Source organism: Embiotoca jacksoni, unplaced genomic scaffold (assembly GCF_022577435.1).
Source record: "Embiotoca jacksoni isolate LCO1_2020_lvr unplaced genomic scaffold, fEmbJac1.0.p SCAF_6, whole genome shotgun sequence".
NCBI lineage: Eukaryota > Metazoa > Chordata > Actinopteri > Embiotocidae > Embiotoca > Embiotoca jacksoni.
In genome coordinates, this window is record NW_027185414.1 from 19,725,037 (window position 1) to 19,739,241 (window position 14,205).

The 14,205-nt window shown below is 41.5% G+C and overlaps 1 protein-coding gene across 1 annotated transcript in view; it reads right to left on the reverse strand.

Annotated features, from left to right (window-relative positions):
- Nucleotides 1–14,205, reverse strand: part of LOC138213419 (protein diaphanous homolog 3-like) — a 154,665-nt gene that overhangs the window by 36,372 nt on the left and 104,088 nt on the right. The gene's annotated exons all lie outside the window — the stretch shown is intronic.

A 14,205-nucleotide genomic window follows, 5' to 3' on the forward strand; every position in this document is an offset into this window, starting at 1 on the left:
GCTGGTGGACAAGTGAGCTTTGTCCCGAGTGGCGGTGGAAGAGAAGAGAGAGGCGGTGATTGATAAGCAAAGCTGACTACCTCGGGCTCTACTCAGCTCTGACAGGGACAAAACAGCAGTCTGCTGCGCCTGCCACTGACATTTGTTATAAATCATGGGCAATTTCATCATTCAAGAGTGAAAGAGAGAGGGACGACTGACAAAAAAATAAATAAAATAGACACCTGTCTCTGAACATTGTTTATTCCATTTGTTTTTAGTTTGGGCTCAGCATCCCTGTCTATTCCCCCTTTCTTTTCACTTTCCTGTCCTGTGTGCCTACCCAGAATCACCTATGAGCTAGTAACCATAAGGTCTGTACGGCTTTACTCAAAGGAATTGTGCAGTAACTCACCTTGAAGGGTCAGCTCACACAAATTACAAAAAGACATATTTTTCCTTTTACCCCCAGTGGCATCTAGTCATGCAAAAAGTTTCAGTTCTATCTGCTTGGATTTACAATATCCGCCTCTGAGATTTCTGCCGCCGAACCACTGCAGTGAATGACAGGGGAGTTTTGTGTTATTTGGACAAACTGACCCTTTCACCTTGGAGAGGTAAAACAAAGGGAAAATAAGTTATTTTCTATTAAATGAAAACTGGTTACTGGAAAAGCATGGACAGAACTCAGGTGTGAGCATCTGTATGTACTGCTGTGTGTACATAAAGAAAGCTGAGGTTCTTAGACAACCCATCACCAGAGTTATCTGACACTAGCAGAATCAGTGAATCATAAAATTGTATAGTCTGGATGACACCTAATGCTGAGAATACACCATAACTTTCCAGGTTTCACGATTTTATGTATATCTCTAAGGCAGAGGACACACTATGTAATAATATCAGGGATTTATCAGTCCAGGACAAATTGGTGAGATCGCTTACCCGCTGCACACACTTTGGCCTTTTAAGTGTAAGTAAGGTCTGATCGAGTTCTTGATCAAAATGTTGAGTTTAAAAGCACTAGATATGGAGCTGTGATGCAATGTGAGATTCATGACAGGTTCTAAGAGCTGTGGCCCGTAAGAGATAAGGTTAAATACAGATGAAAAATATGAGAATCTAGAAACAACAATACTAGATGAATGAATAGTCATAACAACTAAGTGTAACAATGAACAAACAAAGTAAGCGATCCCTGGAATTTGCCATTCTTGCGACCTCCTACTTCCAGTACTCTCCTCTGCATTAACTGTCCATAATACTTTGAGACATTTATTCTTGAAATGCTCTCTTTACATAACTGATAAATTGAGAGCTAAAAATCGTCCACTTTTTACATTTGTTGATGCATATAGCTCAATTTCTTACAATGAGAATCCGCCTCGATAACCTTTTAAGCATGAGACTGGAATCGTATCCGCAATGGTACGGTATGGTGTGATTAGCATATATTGGTGGGAGAATAAGATTTGAGGATTAGACAATTGCACACTCGAGGCTCAAAATCATATCTGCAGCTGGAGGGTTAAAAGAAATGAAGAAATACATCTGCATACACAATCTGCAGGCAGATACACCTCTACGTTATTTAATCTCCATACCGCTCTCTCCCTCTCCGGCTCCATATCTGAGGCGTCGATCAACTAGCTCTGAAATTTTGAAAAAGCTGTAACAGAGGTGAGTTGGTCTGTAGTCATTGTTTGTTGATATTTATTTATCTCTGTTTGGATCTTCAAAGTGAATCATTTAAGCCTACTAAAGTGGATGTCAACTCCTTTACCCCCTTTCATCAAAGTATGAATCCATCACACTCTTAGGCACTGGGACAAAACAAGAGATAATGACTTACATCTAATAAAAAAAAAATAAAAAAAGATGACATAAGTAAGATCCAAACCAGTCATCTACGGAGCCAGCGTGAACTGTCAATGTGTGAAGTAGAATTTGCACATGAAAAGCACGGTGGTTTAACGTTAAGTGTTTCATTTTTGATTCCACTACACTGCCAGAAGAAGATCAGAGACATTTCTCTTTTCCTGATCTATTTTGGTGCTCATCATTTTCCCCTTTCTAACACCTGAGACACATAATTATCCATTAAAAAGGGGAAAAAAAAGGTCCACATTTCGTCATTTCTTTCACAGTAAGATGTTTTTCAATATGACACAGCAGAGTGACAAGCTGGAAGGCCACTGATTATAGTAATTAACTAGAAAATGACATCAAGTCATGAAGAATAGTTTTAGCTCTTGGGGACTATTATTTATTTATTTAAGAGGAAACCGTCTCTTATGCAGTTGAGCCCTTCACAGTGTTCTGGATTCAAACTTAAGCACACCCAGAGTTCATTTATCTACCGTGTCGTCATGTGGCTATTTTTCACTAGCACCCATGGACTATCCTTTGCATGTTTCATGAAACGATATGAGATCATCTTTTAGCTCTGCCCGTCTCTCACGTACAGAAGTTTCGCATAATCACTCACCTCCCTGATAAATCATGTCCCCTCTGCTGTAGCCCAAACACCTTCCATTGTCAGAGCTCGGGCTCATCTCGCTGCATAGGCTGATGGATGATTTACAAGCAGTCAGCCTCGTCTCTCTAAAGCCTTCCTATAGGTGGAAAAGCTTTGTTCATTAACCCTCTCGCACTCCGGAGCTCTTGCACGCTGGTCAGTCTTACACTTTGTCAAGCAACACAAGAACAGTAAGGACATATGTTATCCAAGGGCCACTTCAAGTGTGTGTCTGTGTGGGTGCTAGTTGGGTAAATAAGAGTTCTGGTTCTATCCTCCTAAAGCTTCCCATGGTCGAGTCTATGGACAGAGCTGAAAAGCCAAGGCTTACTCCCACAGACTTTATGTTTTTGAGACTTACAACTGCAATCCTGAAATTAATAGTTCTGAAAATATTTTAACAATGGTATTAAGTAGCAAAGCTGGCTATTTACAACAACACAATACAAGTAATGCAAGTATGTAAGTAGACACACATACTGTGGTCTGCTCTTTGTGAGTCCATGAAAAGAGTTTTAATGCTGCTGCAAGAGATATATTGCGCACATTGTCACCACCTTTTTAAAATTACAATTAGGTGTTGGATATCATTGAAATAAATTTGGATAAACAGAAAAAGAAAAAGAAAAAAAGAAAAACGTATATAAATTATATAGCAAGTAAAATTATGTTTCAATATTAAAAGCCATACTGCTTAAAAAAAGAAAATTAAATATCATGCAGAAATTCCCACACTAAGCTTGTTAACTTGTAAAAATATAGCTTACATGTTAAAAGAGTTTTGAGGTTGTTTTAGTATAAATCTGACTCCAAAACTCCAAGTCCACTATTAGGGTGAGAAAAAGAAACTGCATATGAGGCAATCAGGAGGAAAATAAGAGACAAGCTGTACTCTTGAAAAGTGTCTAACAACATTGTGTATAGCCAGAAAGCCCACAGACACCACAGTTTCCAATTTTATGGAAACCTAATGGATGAGTGAACATGCTACAGAACTGTCACTTTATCAGAAGACAATGTTCCTCTACAAGCCATCTAAGCACCTAAATAATGAACTTTGAGAAGTTTTGCTTTCAAACTTAAGAAACAAAAGTGTCCTAAACTGTTGTCCACAAAGAACATACCGTGTAAATAATTGGTGGCAGGTATATTCCCAACAAGAACTATATCTAATATATTCGCTTCAGATTGAAGCACTTTAAATACATCCATTTAGCATTTCTACAAATATTTTATAGCACCCACAAACTATTTGTACACACATATAAGGGCATAATGTGTGAATATGTGTGTATATAATCTGTTATTAATTATAACTTCTCCTATGGCATCAAATTTTACAACATTACAGCTGTGTTTTACCACATTGTCATTTATGTTGTACTTCTACCCAGTGCATCACAATAAGCTCCACAAAGACGGTACTTCTGGGTGTCCACAGGAGGAGGTTTGGTACATATATCTGCTTAAACTGCTTACAACTATATTATAGGCTGCTATGAACCATGTATTAAATGTTCATGCAATGATAATACATTATAAATAGGAGGACTTAAGTAGCTTACCATTAAAAGTGAGCAAAGGATATAAAAAAAAGAGTTAACAGTCACAAATCCATGTTTTTATTTGTGCTTAAAAAGACAACTAAATGACTTTTTTTTTTCTAGCAGCATTTAGAAGCTCCCTTCTGTTTGTGTGTTACAATGTCACACATGGCCATTACAAACAAACTAAAAGTGAAAATAATGAGGTACATGAAGCAGTAAAACTAATACAGTCATACCCTTCCCGACATCTCCGCTCTGTGTTTTTGCCACTACCAGAACATTTTAGACTGAAGAGGCAAATAAGCAGTTTTCTATTATTTTAGCTTGCAACTGTGACGTTATATCGTAACAGATGTTACAAATAATTCTATTTAGCTCGAGATGCTGAATAGAATCTGTGTGTGTGAGTGTGAGTATGTATGTGTGTGCCAGCCTGTGTGGACAAACACAGAAGTATCTAAGAAACACATTTAGACAGTTTCCTTCCCTTCTTGGTTGACATTGTAATTGCCATTCAAACTAGCCAGGCTAATTAACTCCCCGTAAAGGAAAATAATCAGGTTTGTACACAAATCAAGACAAGCCACAGACGCCACGGCCCGAAAACCAAAATAATCATCAAGTCTACTGCGCATGATGATTATATTTTCTGTTTAATCAAAACTTGCATTTAGATTTCAAGTCATCAATTATCATTTACTTTAAATTTACATTTACTACTCTAAATTATTCATTGTAGTCTGTCAATCAAATTTTCTGTTGAATTTGTTGTCGTTAAATTTGAACCCTTATTCCCACTGGGCTCTAATGTGACTAATTAAGAGTAATTAGTATGGCCTGTTTCTAAAATATGTTTTACAGTCCCATACAATTTTTACTTCGTTAGTAACACTGAATGGAAATGAACTTCTGTGAAGCTTAGAGACAGATAATCCAGGTAACATATTATTCACTCCACAGAGACAACACAGTTTTGATCAAACTGAATAAAAATGAGTGAGATTACTTTCCTATTCCCTGTTTGTCGTATCAGTCAGCAGGTTTAGCACAACAGAAAGATCCAACTATTATCCAAACAATGAAAACAAAGGAGCACGCAAAGACAGCCAACTTTGGGTCTTCGAGAATATTCAATTCTTCTCCCTTTTTAAAAATCAGATGTCCTGTAACAAGGCTAAACTGAGAGTCTGTTTCTAGCAACAGATGTCATAATTGATTTACTATTAATATGAAGAAAACAACTGTTTCTAACAAATTATATCAGAGGTTGAAAAAAAAGACAACACTCTGACCATTAGGGCAGATTTACAATAGTGACTTGATGTCTCTAAAAAAACAACAACAAGAAAAACAGAAGGTGAAGAAAATAGCCTGGCTATACAGCACTGAGCGGGCAATGGCAGTCTCTTTAAAATAATATTTTTGTCCGTGCCCTTTGCCAGCCAGCGGGCATTTCCTTTCCTTTACTCCTCTGCCCCGTATCTGCTTTATTGTGATGCTAAACAGCGAGTTTTGACATTCAGAAGGGCCCTGCCAAAGGACAGGCCAGTGGATGCAGGAGAGAAGAGAAGGCCTTAATGGGTTCAACTGGAATGGAAAGCATCTGCTAGTCTCCACAGGCTGGAGGAGAGAGAAATGTCAAGTATGGTTATTACAGAGCAGGCAGCAGCTCCAGGAATTTCACCTGAATGAAAAACAGTTTCGGACAATGCACATGCACAAATGACATCTCTGCACATTAATGCCTTTTCTGTGGCAGTGAATTAACCTACTCAGAACCAGATGCATGGGCTGGAGAAATGTAACGCACAAGCAATTACAAAACAACTACACACACAGTATATGAATTAACTTACAGGTGTGCGTTAGTGTTATTGATGTGCATGCTTCATTACAGGATGGTCTTGGTGTACCCATCCTTTTAACACCCCAATGCCGCTACTCTCTCTTAACCGCTTGGAACGTATTCTCACTAAAAAGACTTCAGTAAAACCTGCTTTAAGGTAAAACTGTCACCCCTGAATGGCAGGAAAAAATTCACGTGCTTGTGAAGTGTTCATAAATCTGCAGGATGTCCCAGAGAGGGTATTTATTCACAGGATCACTTGAGCTTGTTTGCTAATTTCTACCCCTGAGGATGCTAATCAAAGCTAGTGCCAGACTAATGAAGCTCTTTAGCCCACAGGCCAGAGACACATGCATGGCCCTGTGCCTCAAGGCTGAGTGTCGACAAGGGTGTGTGTGTGTGTGTGTGTGTGTGTGTGTGTGTGTGCGCGCGCTCAAGTGAATGCATGCTGCTATATACAGTCAAATGTGTGAATGCGTGAGTGTATGGACTTAAAAGGGTGTTATTACGGCAGATCAGCAAAGCCCAAATCCCACTCTGAGGAGAATCCAGCATCAAACAGATCTCGCTGCCTGAGGGCTGGCCTTCCCGCTCTGTCGGCATGGAAACTCCTGTCGCTGCACTTAGAGCTTCTGGATCAGGGAGGAGACACATAGCAGGTGGAGTGGCAGCAGAGATGACTGCCAGAGAGAGGAGGCCGTTTTGGAAGAATGTGATCATTTTATCACCACAGACTAAAGTGGGCCTGGGAATCATCTACAACAAGAGCTTTGGCATCTCTTCCTCCTTCTGTGTAAGTACGGCGCACCAGAGAATGATACCTGGATAAGGGACTGTTTACAGATTGGTTATTAGTGGGAGGTGAGTAGAAATCATAGATTATCCTCTTTCATTGCTCCTACCAAAATTCTCATGTTTTCTTTTTGCCATAGTGGCAACAATCACAACACACGCAAACAGAGATGCGGGTAGGCCAAAGTCCACAGTCTGGACCGCCTACGAATGTTACCCTAAAGCACAAAACCAGAGAGCTAGCCTGCAGAAAAGTCAAACAAATAAAGGAATTTCACAAATATTTGGCACAATGGAGGCAGAACTGTGAGCTTCGTGGGAAAAGGTATTTGTGTAGGACTTCTAACGCTACTTTACCAAAGGTATGATCACAGAGACAGAACTCAAGCACCTCTCTTTGTAGAGGGCATAGATATGAAGGAAAGATAGCGCTCATTTCCCTCCCATAACAACATAAGTTCATATAATCATCTCTCGAGTTCTTTCTCTCCCTGACGGCAATGTGTTATGGCTGCTGGCATTAGTGAATGTGGGAGGACCAGGAATATGTGTGGCTGTGGTGATAAGGCTGCTGTAAAATTTAATTAGCACAAAGCCATGGTGAAAATGGCTTCATTTCTCACTGCGTTATTAACTAGAGCACCTTGTAAGAGCCCAGTCTCAATCAATGGAAAAAACAGGTTCAGGAGAGAGAGGGATTAGGTGAGGGAGAGACAAAGGGGAAAAGAAAGAAGACAGTAGATATTTGAAAGGGATAAAAGCACAGTAAACGGAGTCATAGAAAAATTCTGCCATGTGTTTGAATCAAATCTCTGACAAATCTTTCAAGTTCTGTGACCTGGCTTCTCTGTTTCTGTCCCCTGCACATAGGGTGTGTACAAAGATAGTCAGAAGATGAGACAGTTCGCATGAAAAAAGAAAAATATCTCAGAAGCCGGCTGAATAACAATCCTACATTAGCAGCTTCACCTGCTGTTTGGGGCCTGAGCTGGTGTGAATGGGCTGATTAGGGTCCTTGGCTCGACATGCTGAACACCACTTTCTATTTCACGATTCACAGCCTTTATTACAGCCCAGCTTCCTCATAATCCAGCTAAACGTGGATATCTGAGGAGCCTGATCGGCTTAGGACTTGGCTAAAAAACGTGGGATGTACAGCAGAGAGACACGGAGCAGAGTGCAGAGGTGTTCGTTATCATCTGTTTTCTATTAAGACTGACACTGGAGCTTGATATCTGTGTGTGTGCGCATGCATGTGTATGTCCACTCTGCTCTCATCCTTTACGCTGACCTCTCTAACCAGTCAAGAGAATATCCGGCACACTATTTCTCTTTCTCATCTTCTTACATTCTGGACGGGGCATGGATAACAGAGATTTAATAAATAGAGGCATATTTGCTAAAGATGCTTTCAAGTTCGCCCCATAAGCTTAGGCTTACACAGTGATTATTAGTTTCAGCACAAATTGATATGCGTGTGCGTCAAAATTCAACATTCTGTTGAAAAGCGCCTCTGAATTCAGGAGGCAAAACTCCATAACAGCAACATAAGTGGGAGCCATTAAAAGCCATTTTTCATTACCTCTGTCTTTGCCTTCAAGGCAACGCAAGAAGTAAACAGCATCATGATCACATAGCGTGACATGCCACCAAAGAACCCTAACCCTGCTTTATGTTATTCATATGGGGCACATGGTGTCTTTGCAAATAGACACCATCCAATTTTTATAAGATAGACACTAGCTGCAGCTTCCTCCCTAAAGGAGTTTGTCTATAACAAACCCGTAGATCTCCAACCCGTAGATCTCCACCCGGTTCTCAGTAGATCGCAGAAGGTTCGAACAATATGCAGCGCTTTCCACACGTAGACTTACTTAGACGGGCCCGCCCAGGTATGTGGACGGCCGCCCGGGTATATTTGCCAATCCATGTAAGACTTTTTTATTTCTATATTTTTCAACCGGTCCAAGAGAACGACGCTACAGTACCGATTAAAAAGTGGACAATCGGCCCTCGCTCCCTTCACCTGTGTCACCAGCGCGGTGACTAACGCACACAGATCAGAGGACAGGAACTGCGACCTGCAATGCGCCTGCAAAACACAGCAGAGACTCTCACACTGAGCTGGAAAGAAAGGGCTGCTCATAAATTCAGTAAACAACATAAATACTTTTCGGCCAGACCTCAACAGCGGGGCGAGAGCTATGAAGCGAGTGTCTGTCGCCGAGTGTATCAGAGATCCAAGTTTGTCAGTTTGGCTGAATGCTGTGACATTTCTAATGGAAAGCCCCCCAGATTCACACAGGGTCCAGCCATATACAAGGTTTTGACTTTAGGAGGGGCAGGGAGTCCCAGTTGAAGGGGAAATACTGGATTTTCTTTGTTAAATCTGATATTAGAGTACTTTATTTAAACCAGTGTGGCCACACAAGAGTTGCGTTCACTGCCGGAGGCATTTTCAGCACATTTGTGTAATTGTAGATACAGAAAATAACCATTCCCCCACATCAAAGAAACATAAAGAAATGCATACAGAACAAATCATGCACATGCCGTTGAACATAAGCTGTTGCGATACAAAATGTGTCTGAAGAGTATCAAATTGTTATTGTCCACAAAAAAGAAGCTTATTCCGCTGGTTTGGGTGGAGCTCAACTATGTTAATAAATGCTACTAAACATGAGAAGCTCTCGGACACTTTCATTTTGTCAAAGTAGATCTCAGTAGACAAAAAGGTTAGAGACCCCTGGCATACAAGTTGCTGTCTCACTCTCCAGACTAGGAGACCATCAATATGGGACAATTAGCAGCTCAAGAAGAGATACGGTGTCGCCACCGGTTCACACTACTGTAATGGGCAGCTTCCATGGGGGAGTGAATGTACCTGTGTAGGCATGCAGTAAAGCACTGCAGCAAAAGAAAGCACTGTTCTCAGCAAAACTTAAAAAAAAGGGGTTGAAAAAAAAAAATCTTTCCCTCATTGCTCTCTACAACCCTCAATTACTATTCCACAAGTCTCACTGCACAGGCTAGACCTAATTACACCAGCCACTTTGTTAAGGTGCCCTCTTGCTCCATCTGTTCAATGCATGTGTGCACAGGCTTAAACATGCACGCACACGCACGCACACACACACACACACACACACACACACACACACACACACACACACACACACACACACACACACACACACACACACACACACACCAAGTGCAGCACTTCAGACAGACAGACAAAGGCAGGTCAAGGTACATTTTCCCATCTGGATCTACCTTTGTCTACATGAACAGTTAAACATCGAAACCACCTATCAAGTGTAGCGATAAGACAGACACTGAGACTCCAAGTGGCCAGGTTGACTGTGGACATGAATACAGAGACCGGTACAGCTGTCCGAGCCTTAGACACAGCCAATGTCCCGACCCAGAATGACCCGTTACCCTTCTGCATTCACATGATTAAAACGCAGGGTTAACGCTGACGATTTTCATGCATTCATGCAATTTTCATGTTATTTTCATGCATACACACATACGCATGAGTATGTACGTGTGAATGTGGGAGAGTGAACATTCTGTTCGGGAACAGAAGCTCGTTGGCAACAATCTGTCACTTTAATGAAAAGCGTGCAGGCTGTATGTGATGTGTGGATGATATATTATGACCAAATGCAGATAAATCAGCAACTTCTGCAGTTACACTTTGAAAACAATGACATGTTGCATCAACTGAAATAGTGTGCACATGCACACATCTCAGCAGGAGAGAGTCTATACTCTTCTTTTTGTCTCGAGCTCACTGAAATGATTTAATAACCCCTTCTTATTCTGCTTATGTCATGTCTGGGGGAAAGCAGGAAGGCAAGGGAGGAGATAAAGTGAAGACAAAACAAAGTCAAAAAGTAAAGAGTAGAGTGAGGAACTTTGGAGGGATGGGAAGCTTTTCTCCCGTAATTGACACTGATATGAAGAGAAAGATATGTGAAAGACAAATGGAAAAAGCATACACGCAATCTGCAGGTTACAGTTAGCCCGCAGTGATATTCAAATATCACAGTCTATAAGAGGTCCAATAAAACAGGCAAGCATCCAAGAGCCGATTCCACTAGAGTATCCCAGCCTCAGGAAGCCTCAGTGACTGACTCTCACTGCTAGTTTTTCATGAACGTCTCACATGTGAGCGCACACAGTTGGAAGGATACCAACTTGTTTTTTTTTGTTTTTCTATCCCACTTTTTTGACTTTCATTTCAACTTCACACTCTTCCCAGTTTCGTCTTAATGATTGCACGACCTCTGAAAGAGACCGTGGGCTGAGTCTCAAATTAAGCCTATTATTCATTTTCTACCACTTTTTGCACCCACACCCAAGCCATTTAAAATCTGCGCTGAGTAGCATCCGGCATGAAACCGAGGCTCCAACATTGTATATAAAAATATAAATTCAGCAAAGAGGGTCACAAAGTTGACTCTGCAAACACAGAGCACACAAAATCTCCAGGAACTAGAGGCTTGCTTTTAGGGTGAAGACGTTCATGCTTTCAACTGAAAGTAAGGAAAAATAACTCCTGACTTTGCGAAGTGACCTTTACATCAATTTCAAGCTCTAGTTCAGAGATACATCACATATGATAATTGTTAGGTCAAGTGTCACTAAAGACATCTGAAGTAATTGCTCCTAAAGACAGACATTTACTTCTTCATGGATCCCATTGCTCCCCACACTCTCTGTAATAGATAGATCCAGGACAAGGACACTATAGCATGCACATACAGTCTTAATGCACCCCCGTGCTGTGTTAAGCAATTGGTGGCTTTTTCTCTGTTTACCACAATACATAAAAAAACTAAAAACAAACATGTAGTTCTTTGATTTGTCACAACATGTACATGCACACACCAGCCTGTAAATCAGCAAGGCTACAAGAGCTCACAAAGAAGGCTGAAATGACCAGACAGTGCCTAGAGAGATGTTTTCAGAAGGACACAGTTAAAAAGCTATGGCTGCTTTATAGATTCAATAAGTATCTTACACCTGTGTGGCTAACCACCATCGATCCATCATTCTGTGGAGCCCAATCCAATTTAGAGTGTTGAGGAGCCCCAGAGCCCCACAGCCTTATCCTAACCCAGGCCACAGCCGCCGCAAAGCCTGCTTACCTTCATCCCCTCAAGTCTGCGGGTGTGTCTGTGTACTTTTGTGTGCATGTGTGTGTACGCGTGCCGAGGGAGACTGCAGACCAAGCTAAACACCTTAGCTGCTGGCTCATGTTAAAGTGTGCTGAGCCAATTTAGAGGTAGGCCGGGAGAGAAGACGAGAGACAGAGGAAGCAGAGAAAAATGCAGGGAACTCCTGCCAGGACCTGAATTCAAACCCGAGAGTAGAGGAAGGAAGGGGAAAGAAAAAAAAATTGTGTGCGACAAACGGTGGAGTAGACTGCAAGGCGTCTCCTAATCTCATTTTTTATTGTGCGGCAATCATTCTCATCACGACAACAAAGCACTAAAGCTTTATTCAAACTACTCTACAGTCTCATCACAGTCTGATATGGAGCACTCTGATATCGGCCATCTGATTTATCTGGCACCAACAACACAGCGATGCACTTGAGACTCCTCTGGTGCAAAAACTTGATGGTACCACGAATGCTCAGAGTGACCATTCAAGTCTCTCCCCTTCACCACTCATAACAATATCTCCTGGCGCAGATGTTTCTGTTTTAATTCTCTTCGCTGCTCCGCTGGAGTGTAGCAACACCCCTGAGATCAATTATTAAAGGATATTTAAAAGTATTTGTGAAAGTAAAAGCAGTTGTTTAAGTGCTTGTGCCGCCGACTAAACTTCATCACCTCCCAACAAAACAGAGAACATCCTGTGGGTTCCACTCACTCCAGCGACTAAACCCAGGGCAATTAAGGCCCGGATCTCTGGAGGATTAAAGGAGGGAAGGGAAGGGAAGTGGTAGAGAAGGGGTGAGGCAGGAGCGGTGGAGAGACTCCATACCAATAACAGGCAATTATGTATGGAGAGGGCCATTGCTTGGCCATGAGAGTATAGAAGAAGACAGCAGGGATATGGGATGGTAGGGAAATGAGGAGGAGTGTTATTTAGGAGGCAGATGGCGGAGAGGGGGAAATTAAGATGAATGGGCACTGAGAGGGCTGAGCTGGTGCTGGGGCTGGGCAGAGAAAAGTAATTAGCTGTGTTTGCTCTGGGAGGCTGGCAGTGAGTATGATGCCTGCAGTGACAGGCTAAAGCCTTGAGCTTTATTAGTCAACACGCCATGTCTGATGCTGCCAGCAGGGGGCGGCTCGGTCAGCAACCTTCCACAACTCTTCTTACCTGTACAACACCCCATAGGGTATCTCCACAACATGGACACTGAGCACCACCTCATTTCCAGTATAAACTGTAGTTCTTCTTTTCACTCTAATCCCCTTTTAATACAACATAGCTCTGGCTTGTTCCCTCTTATAGTTACTGACTCCCTCTTACACGCATTCTCACTCACACACTCACTCACACACTCACTCACTCACTCACTCACTCACTCGCACGCACACACACACACACACACAAACAAAGTCTTTTTTTTTTTTGCTCCCACATTATTCCTTAGTTTCACCCTCACCGACTGCCTCTATCTTTCTTCCTCACACCATTTCGCTCCATCTCTTATGTTACAACCACATCTATCTGTCTCTTTCCTCCCACCCTATATATCTCCCTCCCCCTCGTCCCTTTCCAATCTAATTTCAGATAAGCCATAGCAGAACAACAGTGCAAGGCCCTTTATCATTGCCATCAATGATGTGGGTGGATTGAGCATGAATAATTTTATTCATGTGCGCCTGCACCCAGCCCACTGGGATTCCAATTACACGTAATAAGAGGTAATAGGGTTACAGTGTAATTTTTTAAGTGCCTCAGTAATGATTGTGGAAAACCTTTGACAAAAGAAGACTGTTGTTTATTTTAACAGCAGCTAAAACACAATATCTGTTCACAACTATGAATAATATAGAATGATTTAATTTGGCATAATTAGCATCCCATCCAATCTCCGCTACCTTGAAGTCATATGGTTAGCCTTTTTACATAAAAACATGAATATGAGGTTTCTAAATGATGATGAGGAACACTGAGCACCTGAAGTACTCTAAGCCTCAAGTGGCTTATATACAATTTGTGCCACCGCATTTAGTCTGTATGTTTGATCTTCATGCATGTGTCATCGCTCTTCAAACACATACAATTCAGAGGTCAGCCGTGACAAATTCAAAAACGAAAAAAATTATTCTCCCTAAGATTTAAGAATCTGAAAAATCCAAGCCACATTCAAAAGCACAGGGTTGAACGTGAAATGCTGCAGTTACTGAACAATTTAGGAAGCCAATCAAACTGAACCACCACAACAGCCCACATACTACTTTGAGAATATCAACCCGCACACAGCACTGCCTCAAACTCTTTTACCCATAGCCTTTCACACTTTCAGAAGGCACACACTAGGTCACAAA